General features: G+C 39.5%; 1 protein-coding gene and 1 long non-coding RNA gene across 4 annotated transcripts in view; both read right to left on the bottom strand.

Moving 5' to 3' along the window:
- LOC112157183 (B-cell receptor CD22) overlaps positions 1-18,232 on the bottom strand; it is an 821,740-nt gene that overhangs the window by 104,621 nt on the left and 698,887 nt on the right. The gene's annotated exons all lie outside the window — the stretch shown is intronic.
- Positions 6,441-6,880, bottom strand: LOC118599329. The gene is made up of 2 exons (XR_004948635.1): positions 6,752-6,880; positions 6,441-6,665 (listed from the first exon to the last, which is right to left on the bottom strand). It is a non-coding gene; the product is annotated as an uncharacterized LOC118599329 (long non-coding RNA).

Genomic DNA, 18,232 nt, shown 5'->3' with positions numbered 1-18,232 from the left:
CATCAGCTCCCTGTTCATCCGAACGGGCCGTGATTTAACACGGACTCATTTAGAACACGAAAGATCAAAAAATACTTTATTCTTTGAGTTTATTTATTTCTATAAATTACTTTTTGATAAGAATACCACAATTTGGCTGCTAGCTTTTGTTTTTGTCCCGCCCCTTCAACTGTCTCCGCCAATCACATGTCAGCCACCTGACCAATAAGAAGAGGTTAACGCCCTCACTTCCTTGTTCTGATTGGGCCGATTCAGCTCGTAAAGTTTCTCAGTTTCAACAAAAATAACCGCTAACGCTCGTCTTTAGCGGTTTAGCTTCACGCAGGATCCGCTGTCATAAAAAGTGAACAAAATAATGGAAAAATATATTTGAAATTTATTTTTAATAAAACTATTATTGATTTTATTTGTTTTGAGGTTACATAAACATTGCATATTAATAAGCTGGAGAAAAAATAATAACTTTTTTTTAATTTATTTGTGAATTATTATTGAAAAACGCAGCTTTAAACCCTGAAACTGAACATCTTTAACATACTGTAACTTTTCAATGGTTAACCTGATCATTCCAGTAGATTCTAAAAGAGAAAAGCGGCTCGACGAGCCGCTTTTCTCCTTCAGAATCTACTGGAATGATCAGGTTAATGGTTGAATAGTTATAGTAAACCAAAGAGCATAAACACTGGAGCTCCGGTGTTTAGAGTTCAAGATTACAGCTTCTTTGTCCCTTTTTATTAAAGTCATTCTATATTCTCCGTGAGCAGCTGAGCTTTGATAAATGCTCCGTGGATTCTGAAGCTCTTCGTGCATGAAGTGTCGTCTCTGCTCCTCCTCCTCATCTGAGGTAAGCGGTACTGAACATGACAGCCTCCGTTTGTGGCTCCTGGGGCCATGTTCCACGCTCGGCGCATGAATCACGAGTTTCACTTTTCTCCTGGTTGTCCTGATGTCTGTTCCAGTTTCACCTAGAAAACCCTCGATCTGATTCTCAGAGGAATTTATGCAAAGCTGACGAAGCATTTGCTCGTGGTCACTCCAGATACTGAATGAGTTGTTTCTGCAGCAGAAAAAAATTAGCAGAGGTCATTTCCAAATACATTTTGACAATTTAAGTGCTTACATTGCTACTTTAACCCTGTCACTACATCAAGAAATTGGCAGAAGATTCACATTTTTGGAATTGATTTTAATGTTATTTTAAACAATCCAATGACATCTAGAAAACAAGTTTTGAAATACCATTTTTTCATGAGACAAAGATAATATCAACTACGATAAAATGGGTGATTAGGTACGTTATTGTTCACAACAATGTTAGTTTAAGATGCAAAAATATTGACTCGAGTGTTAAGGAAAAAAGCATCTTATTTATCTAATGTCTCAAATTTGAAACACAGTTTTAACATGGTGTAGCTGTTTTATAAATAATTATCAACTCATTTTTCATTATTTTAATACAGCAAGAAGTTGTTAAAAAAAGAATAACTATAGTTGAGTTATTCTCACCAACTTTTCCCTCAAAAATGTTTTTGAGATTTTGTGGAAGAAGCCATTTTAAAATGTGCAAGAAAATCCATCCTACTGCCCCTAGTGGAATGATGATGAACTACAGGGAAGAAAATGGGGGCCACGTTTTAAGGAGAGTTTGATTCATGCTAATGAAAGAATCGGATCTCAGAAATGTCTGTATGAAATATGATACCAAATAAATGTATTAGCAATACTTTAGGTTACAATCTATATCAGTCAAATGAATTTAAAACATATTTTAAAAAGTTCTAAAATGCTCATATTCTGTAAAGTAACTTAATTGAAAGTCAAATGAGATATTCTCTTTCTCTCCGTCTGCTTCCCAACATCCTCACTGATGATGAGCAGCAGTGAAGATGAAGAGCTTGATCAAAACAAGCTCCAGAAGGAAAGGATGTGCCTGAGTCAGTCTGGAGGCTGGAGGTAGATCTGCCTGAATAAATCATACATGATGGAGTGGCTGAGATCTACTGGATGTAGGAACTGTAAGCAGAGAGAAGTAACCGGGACAAGAACAGAGAACCGGTTCTGAACGTCGCTTCTTCACAGACGGATGTCTTTAATAGTCTGAGAGAAAAGAGAACAAAAGTCTGACAGTCAAACACTGACATATTCAAGCATCTCCTGCTATTTTAGTATGTTCAAGCGACCACATTCAATGAAAAGTCATATCTAGACACGTATTTGCAGGTTTCGAGTTTCTGTATTCAAAATTCTTTCATTCATATGTTGCTACTCGAGTCAGTTTCTGTTCTCTATGTACAAAACGTACGACCATTGAAAGTGTTACGTCTCCAATGGGTAAATCTGGCTCGGGTCTGGGGGAAAAACACAAAAGGGGACAATAATGAAAACTGGACACCAATGAGAACAAAAGGAACACAGTTTATTAAATAAAAGCAATCCTGTGTCCTGAAATGAGAACAAAAATAATTGGTACACTGGTCAAACAAAAAAAACCCAAAAAAGAATTGGAGCCTTGGCCAAAAATAAACTAAGTCAGGGAGACTAATTGACTTATTGACTTATTGACCTCAGCAGCTCCCTGCTAAGGGCTGCCTAACCAAAACTAAAGAAAACAAACAAAGTCTGCAAACTAAGACTACCAGGGTCCAACCCCAAACTAAAATAACAAACCCAGCAGCAGAAGACAACTGAGGAGGAAAAGAACCAAACATACCAGCACAACTCAAAGTAAACCCCAAATGCGACAGGCTGCTGCTCTGCTCCCTGACAGCCTTGGTGAGGCCTTCTCTGTCTTAAAGGGTCACCGAACAGGGAAGTTGGAGGCTCCACCCACAACCAAAATGTGAAAACCAAGTCAGAGGGGCGGGGCTTGGGAACAGCACAGTTATCATTACTGGAGCTGCAGATCATGACGTCAGACTTCTGAAACTTACATGGTTTGACCAATCACAATTCTTAACTGTAATACCACAATTCAACCTGTAGATGGCAGTGTTTTTTGTTTGTTTTTTACTATATTTTCAAATATTAAACAATTTTATTTTCATTTATCAGAAATTTAGCAATGACCAACAGACAGCACTTTTAAAGCCCCATTCATAGAGATCAACAGACAAAAAAGCTGATTTAGTGTTTGGTTACCCTTTAAATAGCCACCAGGTGCCAATTAAGGCACATTGGGCACACCTGCCAGGTGAGCAGACGGAGGGATGGAAAAAGCTTCTGCAGTAGCAGCAGGACGTGACAGAAGGTTAAACCAGTTTGACCAACTCTGATTTGGTGGTGATGTTTGGGTTTTTCGATGAACTGTTTGAAAATTGATCATGAAGGAGAAAGTAATAATTGTGTCGGACTTCTGTGACACCAAGTCTTTCATGTATCGGAATAGAGCTGTGAGAGAAAAAGCCTGGATTTGCACCACTTTGACATTTCCCACCAAAACTCTTCCAGCTGCGCTAACAGATACCAACAGTCCAGTGTGAACACCATGTGCTAAAGGCTCCAACATTCAGTGCATTCGTGAACCCAGGTCAATGCTCAGGGTTTGTTAATTGTCAATATCTTTATTTATCTGTTTGTTCATTTTTTGTAGTTGCACTTTACAGCAGCCTAGAAATGAAAGATATAAACTCAATAAAAAATAAATAAATAAATAACTGGACAAATTTGACTACGTGAGTTCTCCAGAGTTAAAGTCTGTTTTTTGGTCTTTAGTATTTCTCACCATCCGTTTAAGATTAGATTCAGCGTCTGTGTGCTGAACAGTTTAAACATGCATGGACTCATCTGCCAGAGAAGAGTCATAGTTCAGTCTAGGGATTTTTTTTTTTTCATGAGACTGAAATCATGCAGCCTTGATGGAGTCTCGACTCAGAGCAGAAAAGAAATCAGATTTTTCAAAGGCTCTTCTGATGTGCTTCTCCTTTTGCATCCCATCATATTTCTATATCAAATCCAACACTCTGCGTTTCCTCTGCACATGAACTCAAGAATGGAAATAATGCTCCACTTTGGAGCAAATGTGTTCGGCGCGATATGCGACTGATGCCAGACCTTGAAGTAGCGGCTTCTCTCCTCTCGGAGAGATGACTGCTTTGTTCAGAGTTCTGACAGACCTGCCAGCCACAGAAATCCTTCTCTGGTGGAGTTCTGCCAGAGAGATCATTCAGCTTCACGCAGAGAGCAGCTCCTTCATTTTCTCCTGGAGTTACAGCTGTAAAAATCTGTTTTTGTAGAAGTCTGTTATGACTTCTGTCTTTGTGTGAAATGATTTGCTGATTTCAAATGTTTGAAGCTGAAAACACCAGACCGTGCTTATTTTCCCACAGTTTCTCATGATAATGACATCTATTTTCTCGTTATCAGCATGGAAGCTTAGGCATCTGTGCTTCTGCCTATACTTTTTTACTGGTTGTTTGTATATTCTGTATATTATGAAAACAATACAAATGCAAAATAAACCAGTAAACCAATATCTATCATTTATTTTATTTTATTTAACCATTATTTAACCAGGAAAAAATCCCATTGAGATCCATCGATCTCTTTTTCAAGGGAGTCCTGGTCAAGAGGCAAGAAATACACACACCCAACAGGTCATATTAAAACACTCTAAAAATAAATTAATATGATGAAATAAACAGAATAAAACAGTAAATAATTAAAAACAATTACAGATTAGTGATTTTGTTTCCAGGTCCTTCATTATAACATTAAACTGAGGCAAAGTTGTGAGCTTTGAAAGCTGTATTGTTTTTTGGAGAAAGTTCCAGTCTGTAGGTGCCCTGTACTGAAAAGCCATCTTTCCTTTTTCTGTCCGAACACTCGGGACAGACAGCAAGTACACGCTCCGAGACCGGAGAGCATAAGGTCCATCTAATCTGAAAAAAACAACACCTCAAGATGGAATGCTTTGCGCCGGCCAGGTCAAGAGATGACCGAGTCCGAGTGACTCGCCGTCCCTCCAGCCTGCATCTTTCATGCATCATTCTGCTAGTCGACCTGGACCCCTCACCTGGTCAGCTGAAGCTGGTCCAACCTTCTCCTCAAATGAGGATACCTGGTTTGGACGTGGTCTATGACCAACAACATCTGCACAATGTCCACCCGAGTTTGATTAAAGTAATCGAGTATTAATTGATCAGTTCTTCTTACATTTGAGGTTTTCTCTGACAAACTTCTGTTTTGTTGCAGATCGTAGAAAGTATATTCCTCTTTATCTTGTAATCATGACATAAAGAAATGTGTTATCTGGTGATAATTCCATCAACTATTTCATCATCACAAGAAAAAAAAACTTGTTTTCTCCTGACAACTTGATAGTAGAAAACGTAACTTGTGACAATGTGACAGAATTACTGGACCCACGCGGTACCAGATGTGTACTGGACAGTACCGGAGCTGCGTATCTGGTACCACTCTGACACTCTACCTGATGTGGTACCGGTTTGTGGACCAGGTTAGGGTGAGGGGTCAGGGTTGGGGCACCTGTACAGGCCGAGGACCGGTCCGCGCCTGGACCCCTGATTTATTTGGAACAGCCATCAGGTCAAAAAAACAACAAGTGACAAAAAGTGACACGCAGGGGTCCTTAGCCAAACATCAATACCTGAGGACTTGGAAGTGAGAATGTGTTGAGTTGTGCCGTAAGAACAAACTTATCCAGAGACTGAGAGAGGCGACAGCGTCTTTCTGTCAATAAGAATCTAGAGCCTCAAGTTTTCTAGATTTTTTAGCAGTGATCAAACATGAATCTTGTGTCTAACCTTGTTAAAATATCAAAATAGAAAGTATTGTTACTGGATTTAGTGCTTTGAAAATCATTTTCTTTCAGATTTTCATACCTGTTAGGAGTTTTTAGTTCAAACTAAATGAAGGACGTTTGTCATCCAGCTCATGAGTGACAGTCGTCAATGGATCTGATTGAAAGAGTGAGTTCATTCAAAACAGCAGCAGAACATCATATTGAATCACTATCCTAGAGTGATCACATTTATTTCCTATCTTCCAGTGTTTCTATTACCGCGTGATGAAGCTTCATCGGCGTTTGGATAACTCTGACAGAAACACTCGTTATGAAGAACTGTCCGGAGTTCATTTTAAAAATGGATGGGAGCCTTGTGGGCATTGGGGCGAACTTGGAATAAAAAATAGTTTTTGAGGTTAAAATTGAATACACATGCTGCTTGAAGACAGCAGGACAGTTTTTCTATCTCAGAGAAAAAGAATCTGACGTTTATTTTCTTTCATCTCCTGAATCTTTTAGCAGCTTTTGGATTTGTGAAGCACAGACTCATAGTTGTGTTATCGACTGCTGATGTTAAACTCTAGTGAAGCTCCTGATGTGTCATCCTTTAGATTTGATTTTACGAGTCATTGTGTCATGCTGTGCGTGACGAGGCAGACCCAGTTGCTGGAACCCGGAAGGAGGATGTGAGACTGGAGAGGTTTAAATAAAGTTTTATTGTCCGTGGGGATAATGGCGTAGTGTCCGGAACCAGGATCGAAGGTGGATACTTGGGAACGAAGACTTGCTGCGGACTGGAGCGGCCAGGTGGAGTAACCAGGTGAGTCCGGCAGCCGGTGCGTGGAGTGGTGAGGATCGGCGTGGTCCAAGACGAGATGCTTAGGCGAGGCAGGACCCAGGTCGGCACATGGGAAGAAAAGACCTGGAGGTAGAGGAGTCAGGTCGTGAGACGAGGCGAGACTAAACGAGAGCATACAAAACTGTACGTAGTAGGCCAGGTAACTTCACCGGGTAAGGCAACGAACTGGCGAAGAATGCTGGAGAGGGCTCCTCTTAAATAGGCTGGAGTGGAGGTGATGAGTGCCGACAGCTGGGTCCAATTAGGAGGTGGAGGAGGAGCGCAGGAGGACCATGACACATTGATTAGTTTATAAATGGAACTGCACCTTACCAAATATCAGAATTTCTTTTAGCTTATGACCCTCCCAGAACCCTCAGGTCCTCAGGTGCAGGTCTGCTGGAGGTCAGAACAAAAACCCAAAGTGAGCCATCGGACCAGAACCGTACCAGCACTGTGGACCTCACCTGTGGACCTCACCTGTGGAGGTCTTTAAGAAAAAAACATGTAAACTTGTCTTTTATTTTAAGTAGTTTTTACATGTATTTGTGTTCAAATGTGATTTTAGGAAACGTTTTTCCCTGTTAGTTTTTGAAGCAGGTGTTTGTGTGTTAAAGGGCTTTTATTTAGATTATTTTTTATTTATGTATTTATTATAAAGCACTTTGAGATGTTTAACAGCCCTTCATAAATCCTTTGAATCACATCAAACAACAACAAAAACCAAAGCAGGAACTCTGATCTCTGTGTGTTCTGGTTCTGCTGACCTCCTGACCTCCTGACCTTTCACTGCTTCACATTCTGAATTCTTTGTAAGAAAAATTCCAGCTTTGTTATTTCTTGGAATTCTTTGACAAAAAAAGTTGACTTTCCAGCCAAACATCAATATTACTGAAGCATGTGAAGAGTGTTCACTTTAGTTTGAGTTTTCAGTGATATATGTGGTCATCCTTCACAGCTGTTTTCACTTCTGTTCATCGTCCTCAGCCTATATAAATGTCGGGTTTTCAGCTCTTCTGTTTGTCATTCTGTTGTTTCTCTGTTACTTTGTGAGTTGTTGTTGTTCAAGTTCTTTTCCTTTTTTGTGTTCAATCAATACTGAAGTTGTTATGCTGTCTTTGTTTCCAAGCAACACAAAGATCTTCTCGTTTCTAACCACAGATATCTCCATGTCCAACATCACTGATGTCTAGGAAATCTTTAAAAGCATGAAATCTGAAATAAATCAGTCAGTAAATCTGATCCAGAAATCCAACTCAGAAAAAGAGCGTCCTGAATTATCAGGTTTAACTTTCTTGCTTCAAGATTGAACTTCAGCAAAGAGACTGTTTACACAAATCAGTATATTTTTTATTTTATTGTTCTCATTATTTTATGTTTGAGTGACAAAGACAGATCCATCTTTGTTTGCTTAATTTTCACTACAAACCTCTGAAAAAAAATAGGAGTTGAGTAAAGTAGTTTTGGTTCATGAAAGACTCAAAAACTCAATAAATGTATGTACATTTATTTGGTTCATTTTGTCAATAAGATAGTGAAACAAGTTAAGGCAATCAGTAGAAGTAAGTAAGTAAAGACTGTGTGGCTCCTTCTAGGTTTGGATCAGTAGAAAACGAGCCCAAAAGGCTCTTTTACTGTGAAAGGTTGCCGACTCCTGCATTAGGTCATGATAATAAATCAGAATTTGAATAGTTTCAGCACCAGTATTTATTTATTTAACTATTATTGAATATAAATTACATTATCTTATAAAAAAATATTGGTTGACTTTTTCCCTCCCACTTCAGTAGTTTTATTCTGAAATCCTCTTGCATACGACCCTTCTGTCGACCATACTTGTGTCTAGTCATTAAAATAACAGCTGAATCATGATCGTCTGACAGAAACTGTTAAATAATTTCACCAGGAGGCGTCTGGAGCAGAAGAGTTTTGTTTTCATGTTTTATTTGCACTCCATTTGGCGGAGTATTGCTGACAGATTTGTTGTTGGAGGTGGTGCAGGAACACAGCCTGCGGGCCGTCGATGTGCCAACACGTCACAACTGGTTGTGTTGCTGTCAGAGCCTAAACTGTAATCTCACTTCAGCTCTGCATGAGGACGCTGCAGGCAAAACAAAGATGTGTGACATGAAATATAATGCTTCCAGTCTCTTCAGTTCAGATGGGAGTGTGTGAGTGTGGGGGGGGGTCACCCACGCTCCCCGGGTTCCTGGACAGTTCACTGGTGCATCACAAGGCCACGCTCAAACGGACCTGCACTCTTTGGTTTAAGTAAACTCTTGATTCTCAAAGTCTTTGATGGACACACAAGTTTTAAAAGAGCTTTTGCACAAAATGTTCCCAAATCAAGTCATGCAGGATTTTCCTTCAAGACCCACTCGGATCGTCTTTTGGTCTATTTTCAAAGCATTCCCAGTTGACATTTAATCAATATTATTCAATTTTTGCCAAAATCAAAAAATCATAAAAGAGTGGCGTGTCAAACTGCATAACAAAAAAAGACAAAAAATAACATAGAATCATTATTTGGCACCCCCTCCAGCAGATGGTGACCTAGGCAGCCGCCTAAGTGGCTTATGCCCAGAGCCGGCCCTGCACGTGACAAATGTGTTCTCCCTGTGTGCAGCCTGACTGTTAAAAATGAGGAAATCAGACAATCGTTGTAGTTTGTGTGGACATCCTGGCACTTACGTAACATTCAATTCTATTTTATTTATACAGCACAATATCACAAAAACAATTGCCTCATTGGACCTGGCCAACATGTGCTCATCCTGTGCATTCACCAATTAGTCAGTATGATCCAGTATGAGGGAGAGCAGGTGTGTCCAAAGTCAGTCCTCGAGGGCCGACCTCCTGCTGATTTTTCCAGGAATCCTGACTTATCTGCTGGTGATTACCTGATCAGGTGTGTTTAATCAATAAGGAGCTTCAATGACAGGTTGGTTGGAAAACCTGTAGAACATCGGCCCTCAAGGCCGGACTTTGGACACCCCTGAACTAGAGTGTACTGTAAGGACACCATCACCTGTATGTCACTAGTGCAACTTTCATTAGCCTTACCAAAACTTCCCGATACGTTTACCAAACGGCATGTTCCATTTTCATGCCGTCCCTTCAAAAGTTGTTTGAGCTTGAAGGAGCTGTAAGACACACCTGTGCTCCTCTCAAGATGCAGACACTCTTCTCCATGACCCTACACGAACCCAAACAACTCAAACACCTGAAGCACCTTCACAGGTCAACTACCTGTACGGATGCTGTGATGAAAACTTTAGTTAACGTCATTCAGAACTAGAGTCAGCATAAAGGTCTCTAACCTGAGACAAATGAAAAATGACGGATGAGAAAGATGATTTTATTTTCCTTCTCCACAGAAAACCAGTGAACCTTTAAAGAGGAATGAAGGTGTGAAATGAGAGTTCACATCTTATTCCCTCTTCACACAAAAATCACTGTTTTCATAGAAGATAAAAGAATTCATTGAAAACCAAATATTCATTGCTTCAGGATGAACACTCACGGTGACGTCTTCCTCTTTTTAGTAACACTGAAGTTGATTTTAATAATATATTTTCCCATCTGACCTACTTTTGTGTAACTCCTTATATAAACTCGAGTTTGTGATGTAAAATTAAGCTCCATGTATTTTTAAGACAACGATCAGAGTTTGTACACTGCTGAGAGGAATCCTGCTGTGATTGTTGCTCCCACAGGAGCTTTATATAAGACCCAGAACACCGATATTATTGCTTTTCTGAGAGTGGCTCTGCAGAAAAATTCAGCTAATGTTTCAAAACCTAATCTGTGGTGATACATGTACGTGGTAGTAAGTCTAACACTTTTTAACCCAGGATGAGGAGCAGAGATGGTTCTTCTCCTGCATCAACATGAGGCGTTTCCTCCACCAACCTGCAGAGAAGATCCCTGCAGAGAAGATCTCTGCAGAGAAGATCCCTGCAGAGAAGATCTCTGCAGAGAAGATCCCCACAGAGAGCGCTCTGGATTTCTGCACAGAAATGTGTTTGGATTTATTAGTCCAAACAGTCGGTGTGAATCTTACGCTGAGACACGAGGTGGTCGTTAGCTTCCTCTGTCCACTCAGTCCTCCCCGCTGTTCTAAGTCAACAGAATCTTGAACATGGATGAAGAATGTGAGGCGACGGTCACATCTATGTCTTCACTCGGACTCTGAGATGACTATTTCCACCTTTAGGTAACAGTTAACATCTCTGGATCAGGAAAAGCTGTAGTTGAGAGGAATTGTTGGTTTCTTCTTAAGAGGTCTGAAAGCTTCACTGAACTCTAGTTTGGACCAACATCTCAGCAGCTTGTCAACATCATAAAGAATCCTTCTAACGGAAACCAGGAAAGAACTTTCCTCTTACTGGATGCAGAAACGGTACTTGTAGGGTGATTGGAGGCTTCTGACCTGATCTAAGTTTGGAGAATATTTTTCTGCTGTCTGAATTCATCAGTTGGAACCAAATGAACGGATTTCCAACAGGTTTGTTCTTGAAAGAGGAACCAGACACTTTGTACTTCCCCACAGCAACAGTGTGATGTGTGAAGAGGTAAAACGAAACACAGCAACAAGGACGAAAGCCCGATGCAGAAGTGAACCCTAATCAATACAAACGTTCTACAATGTTCTATGAATCCACTGTGTTCTGATGAGGAAAATGTGGGTAATTTATTAAAGTCTTCGTATTACTTTTTTTATAAAAAAAATAAATAAAAAATAAATAAATAAAAAAACATTCCCGGTACTTTTATTGATGATTATAAAGTGTTTTTTTTAACCAAAATCCCACAACCTCAATGTCTTAAAATGCGTGGCTTTTAATGCTGAGTAGCCCCGCCCCTGTGTCGCTAGCATAAGTCTTCACCGCTGCTACATAAAAACATCCATCAGTATGGGTAATGTCCAGCCGTATGGTTCTGATCCGGATGTCAGCTGGACGAGGAAGTGAAAATCTTCACGGACAGAACTTACTCCAAATCCTGATTCTTTCTCCTTCCAGTTTCATAAGAAAAATGACACAAATATGTTAAAAACTCAAAAAACAGGATTTTCACTTTTTTTTTTTTTTTTTCAAAAATTCTTCAATTCCAATCCTGCAATGCATTGTGGTCTATATTTGCTGATCTAGTGAGCATCAATGCATGCTGTTTTTTTGCAAAGACCTCTGGGACATTTCTAAGACCCTCGATTTTGTAATTGTAGATTCAGACAGCACTACAAACGTCAAACGCACCACGTAGTGAGTAGGGAGGAATTCGGACGCAGCCTAAGATTTGGACGCTCCTCTCTGTGACCCTCAGAGACCAGATGACCCCAAAACCAGCAGAACCTGTTCTGTGACTGAGGTCTCAGACCTCCAAAGACAGTGTGCAGCTGCTCGTGTCATCACACACCTCACTTTAAAGGGTTCCATTTCCCATTAACTCGCAGTAAATGTAAGAAACAGCAGGATTGTGCTTCAGCGCTCACATGAGAAATCTCATTTATTGAATGAACTGTGTCTTATCAAATGGAGCGTGACTGAACTGCAGGCGAAGAGGAGATTAAGGAAGATGAAAACAGAGAAATATTAAGTCCAGAGGATGAGGAGCTCTACAAAAATGAGAACTTAAGGCTGATTTCTCATTCTACGGAAAGCACCGACATGCATTTTGACTCAAGTAGAAGTGGGTTCTGTGAATGACAAATATTGGAGCCCATTTGCATTTAAATGCTCTTTAATCTTCCTTTGACACGTCGGCGTCTCTTCCTCCATTTCAGTCTTTTTTAATAGCATTTTTTTACTTTTCGCCATCTTACCTCCATTTAGCTTGAGGTCAGATTCATAATATTAACCTTTCATGTTTAAAACAAAGTTTGATTTGGTTTAGTGCATAGACAAAGAAACAGAAAGAAAATCCTGAGGAGTTTTTAAGATTTCAAGCTCTAAAGAAAAGACGTCTCTTCAAAAATCCCACAGAGTCAAATCCAGTTTGTAAATAGATGTTATTGTGTTAATGTTTGGTAATTATGCACACTAAAGAGATTCTGTTTCTCTTTATTATTTATTTTTCTTCCATACTCAATCGCACTTTCAGCAGTTTCTCCAATCTTGGTATCAAAACGTTCAGCATGTTCAGGACATCATGGCTTGTATTTCTGGTAATCATAAACTTTATGGTTTTTACGATTTTATGCAATTTATTAATTTTTTTTTATCCCCATTGAAATTAGTTTTTCAAATTTTTGCAATTTTTCCATTAAAAAACATTCAGCTTGTTCAGGAAATTCATGCTTGTACTTCTGTTGTTGTTAAATCTCTCTCAAATTTTGAAATATTTTGCCTTTTTTATTTTTTACAATTTTATGCAATTTTGCGATTTTCTTTGTTTTTTTTGCGCACATTAAAACTTTTACAATGTTGGTATCAAAATGTTCAGCATGTTAAGAACATTAATGCTACTTGGTTTGTAAGACTAATTTTGAGTTTGGCTAATATTTGATCAACATGCTAACATTTTTTGCCAATTATCATCTGAGGTTTTTTGGGCCAATTCTGAGTTAAGCTAGTATTTTAGCATCATGCTAGCTTTTTGGCTAATTTGGCATTTAATGAGGTTTTTTGTGGTAATTCTGTTAAGCTAGTATTTTAGCAATGTGTTCACTTTTTTTGCTAATTTGGCACCTATTGAGATTTTGGGATAATTCTGAGTTCAGACCTTTAAGCATTTTTAAATTTTACAGATTTTTTTTTTCATTTTTCTTGAAATTCTTCAAATTCTTTGTGCACCCAATGCAATATCTGCAACTTTAGCAATTTTAGCAATATGCAAATAGCTTTAGTATTTTCAGCAAATCCCTTCAGTAATTACAGTATTTTTTATTTTATTTTTTTAACATCTTCAGCAAAAAGCATTCAGACTAACAATATCCCAGGTACTTTTTTTCTAGTTATATTTGTGTTGAAATTTTGGCAGAAAATGAAGCCTGTGGTGCGATAATAATCCAGGTTAGTGGGATTTCGGCTGAGAGGGAAGCCAGATTAAAAGCTCTGCTTGTGTCAAATTTTCTGCCCTGTAAGCCTCCCATCAGCTGCAGCAGCACAATGATGCCCCCGACAACCAGACGCCCCACAGGTCCTCTACGGCTGACTGAAAGATTACGCATCCCCACTGATACGCTGAAAACCTCGCCTCAGCACCAAGTCATTACCAGGAGCTGGATATGAGGCCAATCCGTTTTTTCCTGTTTTCTCATTGTTCTGTTCCTCCAGCTCTCTCCTTTCATTTCTGATTTCTCTTTTTACAGTCCGTCTGTCTTCATACCTGTGTTCTGAAGAGGCTGCACATCAGTCTGCAGCAGCGCTCTCAAGCTTTAGAGTGTTGGTGGAGATGCATGCTTAATCAAACATGCATTAGTCTGGGAGGGCCCACATGCATGTCGCTGCAGAACACGCTCCATTTTATCCTCTCATCTGAACCTGTTCTGGGATGAAACATTTCTCTTCTCTGAACATTCCAGGCTGCAGAAGCAGCAAAACAGACAACGGCAGAGAGAAGCGATCCAGTCCACATGACAGATCAAAGCTTTCACAGGTCAGTGGAATGGCTTTTTCAGCTTCTTAGTTTTTATTTTAATTTTTTTTTTCACTAATATTGACTAAATATGAACATTTTATAACCAGTAGGTTGAAGAAAAAAAAATAGAACATTTCCTGATGGTTTGGAACAAAAGTTTTAGTAGTTTAGACAGATTGTGTTTAACATTATGTTTGTATGAATCATGTCATGGAAACGACATTAATCAAGCCTCAGTCCCAAATACTCTCACAGGAGGATACATAAAGGCTGGCTCCCTGTTGAAGTCGAGGTCCTACTGAGTTTTGTTTGTGCTTCTTGTGGTTTTTCCAGCTCCACTTGCTACCTCGGTTTTGCCCTTTTTTTGTGAGGTTTTCTGTTCATAAATCATAAGTCTTTCTGAGCCTCCTTCCCGGCAGCTGCGTCCTCGCCGACCAGTCTGAGACAGTTCTTTGGCATTATTTAGAAAACCCGCTAATATTGAACGTGGTTGCTAGTTAAACCAGATCAAACTTGGACCTCTTGGAGAGTAAGTCTTCCAGCTGGATATGTTCACCTCTGCATTGAACTAGTATTGACTACGGATTTAAGTATTTACATTATATGTCTGAATACATAAGAAAACTTTTTTACCAAATGTACCAAAAACAACAGGATTGCCTGACTTTTTATTTATTTATTTTATTGTGAACCAGGTTCGTGTTGCTGTTATCCTCATTAAAGCCTCCATGACTACAGTGAGGAGGATGAAAGGCAGTTTTCCCGATGATAGATTTGTTCAGGTTGTCCACTGGACTGAGATGACACAAAATGATTCATCCTAAACACAAAATACACTTATAAATCCTGATATCACTTACAGACCATCATTTACAGACTTCTCACCAGCTGCTAATGACAGCCACATACTTTAGCAGAGCGAGTCTGAATCACCGGCTCATCCTCTGGATAACTGACTGTCTAACCATCGGGTCACAGAGAGGCCCTCTGAATAATTCATTCTCTGAGTCACTCGTCACTTCCACTGGTTCCCCTCATAACGCTCTCTCCTCTCCAGTTCATCCTCTCCACAGACGAGTGTCGATCGACACTGTGAACCCCGATCCCCCGGGCCACGGACTGTTACAGTCGGGGGGGTCACTCACCGGGAAAGAAAGAATCTGTTAGTTATTTTCTGATTCTGATTCAAAGTTTATTTTGGAAAACGACCAGATTCTCCTCTCTACATCCGACTGTGACTCACTCTTGATGATCAGGACGCTTGAATCCGTCACAGTTCTTACCTACGTCTGTTCTTAAACGTCCTGAACCGGTCAGCAACACACAATACATCACAGCTAAATTAAAGCTCAACAAAGACAAACGCCTTCAGAAAATGTGTTTGTGAAGAAAAAAGACAGTGAGGAGACAAAAGAAGAGTCTTTGACTTTAAAGATCATCTATTTCCAAAGCGCTCTCCTGCTAGCTTACAGCTCCTCACAACCCAAGCTAACATTAGCGGCGCAACACAAACCGCTGATCCAGCCGTACAGTTCTGATCCAGATTCCAGCTCAGACGTTCATGGATCTATTTGTCTACAAGTGGATGCATCAGAATGAAGCAGAGCAGGGAGCTTGTGGCTTGTCGTAGTAACTTTAACATCAGCTTTTCCAGCAGCATTTTTCATCTGATTTGAACAAAGAAATACTCAGTTTGAATCTGAATGTTCTTGTTTATATCCTCCATCATCAGAAAGATGCTTCAAGAAAGCACATTTTTACTGAAAAAGAAAGTTACATTTAACAGACGAAAAGAGGAGTCTTTGGTAGCTGACTCTGTTTCCAGAAATAAAATTGAATATTTTTTTAAACTTACTGAAGTCCTCCTATTACACGGAGGTGAACTTACATCCAGAAACAGAACCTACTCCAAAAACGGGATTCATTTGAAATCAACATGGATCTTCTCCCAACCTTCCACTGTACTTTAGAATCTGATGATGTTCTGTTTCATTCCCTGCATCACTCTCTCCTCATCCAGAACCATAAGTGAGGATTTTGAAAGTCTGTAAAAATATGGTTGGGTCGCATCTTTAATCTCTGAACATCGTGATTGATCTGCAGACTCTCAGAACAGGATGAAAAATGGAGCGAAGTTCCTCCGACGGTCAGTCGTCTGAATGTCTTCCATCAGGACGAGGAGAAAAACAGCCTTAAAAAATGATTCTAGTTCTAGCGAAAAGAAATCAGCTTCTTCTGTAAGAAAACTGCAGAAACTGTAACCGTTTTCTATCAGAAATGTCCTGATTTTAATCCTCTTTCTTCGTTTGAGCTGTCCAACGCAGCAGCTTCTTCTTTTCATTTTCTTCAGGGAGATAAATGAAGATCTGCTCTGAAGAGAGGTTCTGACATCTGCACGTCTTGATTTTCTCTTTTTGTTCAAAAAACTTCCAGGAAGTTGACGTGCAGTGAGATGGGAGGAGTCATTTGCTCGACTTTCATTTGGGATTGAAAATGAAGCAGAGAATGTTTCCACCTCAAACACTGAACTGAAAATGCAAACGAAGGTTCAAATGAAACATTCAGTGATTTTGTTGGCTGCTATTGTATTTGCATAATGTCATGTGGTGTAAAAAACACGCATTCATGCTGCGCATCACACAAAATATGTGACGGTATTTATTTATACTTCAGCTTTGGAAACATTTCTTTGAAAAAAAAAAATACACCTTCACCTCATTTCTGGACATGTTTTATAGTTTGGTTTAATTACAAACTGTTTCAAACATTTTAATTTAAGTTAACAAACAACGTTAAGGATGAGAGGTGGCCTGTTTAAAGAAATAAATCCTTTAAATAAATTTAAACACACTGAATGATTCTCCTATAAATTCCACCTGTCCCCTCATAAAAGGACATGTTTGATGGGATCAGATGAACGCTGTTCTCTGGTTTATGTGCTGGTCTAATCTCATCCAGAGGATTATTTCTGTTTGTTTGCTGAACGAGATGCTGCTGTTATCCAGTAACCACGGGAACAGGATTAGGGATAACTGTTCAGGTTAGCACAGCTTTCCCCACAGAGCAGCAGCAGTCTGACGAAACCGTCTGTAAGCCGCTGCATCTGCAGATCCCACAGCTATCCAAATCCGTGCTGGTCGGACACGGTAAACATGGAAGCTTGTTGGTCATTTACACATGAACCTACAGCCGAGGAGGGATGGAATTATTGGAAAAATATGGTGTTTCCACAGGATTTGTTTGTATTTTTAAATGACATTTAGCCCAAAATGATCATGTTTTTTTTTTATCTCTGCTGGACTGACATGTGAAGAAGTCGGTGGCGCTTTCACAATAAAAGTCTTCACAACTAAAATAGAATAAACAGTGACACTTTTTTTCTTTTACAAATTAAACAAAACTTCTCATGAAACTGAAGACATCTTCAATCAATCAAAGGATATGAGACAATAATAAGTAATCTAGTAAACTGGGTCATTTACAGCGTCTTTATGATGATAGAAAGACTGAAACGGTACGGCGCACGCGTCGGCTGCAGCTCGTGTATCAGGTCCAGGGTGGGCTCAGGTGCACCGGCCTCACCTGTAGGTTTCTCCTGTATTTGGACAGAAAAATGTGTAAATTCACTCACTAAATAAACGTTGAAAACCCACATAGAAAATAAATATGGAATAAACATTCCTAAAAATGAGTATTTGATTTTTTATTCTTAATTTAAGTACAATAATCTTATTTTGTTCATGTATTTTATGAGCTATATTTTGCCGGTGAGGCCCTGACCGATCGTCACTGTGAAGTGTTTCTGTTGAACTCGTGGTCCAGAAGTTCAAAACCCTGTGAGGTCACCAGTGAGGAACCCATAAAAGTAAAAATGAACTTGGACTCATCCTGTTCAAACATAAGCGGTGAACACAAAATGCAGCATTTGTATCTCAAGTTTGGTTTAAACCATTAGATGCTGGTTTAAATCCCAGAGATGGTGACCAGCAGTGTTGGGACTAACGCCGTTTAAGTATAACGGCGTTACTAACGGCGTTATAAATCAAGTAATTTAGTAATCTAACTAATTA

This window comes from Oryzias melastigma, linkage group LG1, assembly GCF_002922805.2.
Source record: "Oryzias melastigma strain HK-1 linkage group LG1, ASM292280v2, whole genome shotgun sequence".
NCBI classification, from domain to species: Eukaryota; Metazoa; Chordata; class Actinopteri; order Beloniformes; family Adrianichthyidae; genus Oryzias; species Oryzias melastigma.
The sequence above is the reverse complement of the archived record's forward strand: the minus strand, read 5'-3'. Positions and strand labels throughout refer to the sequence as shown.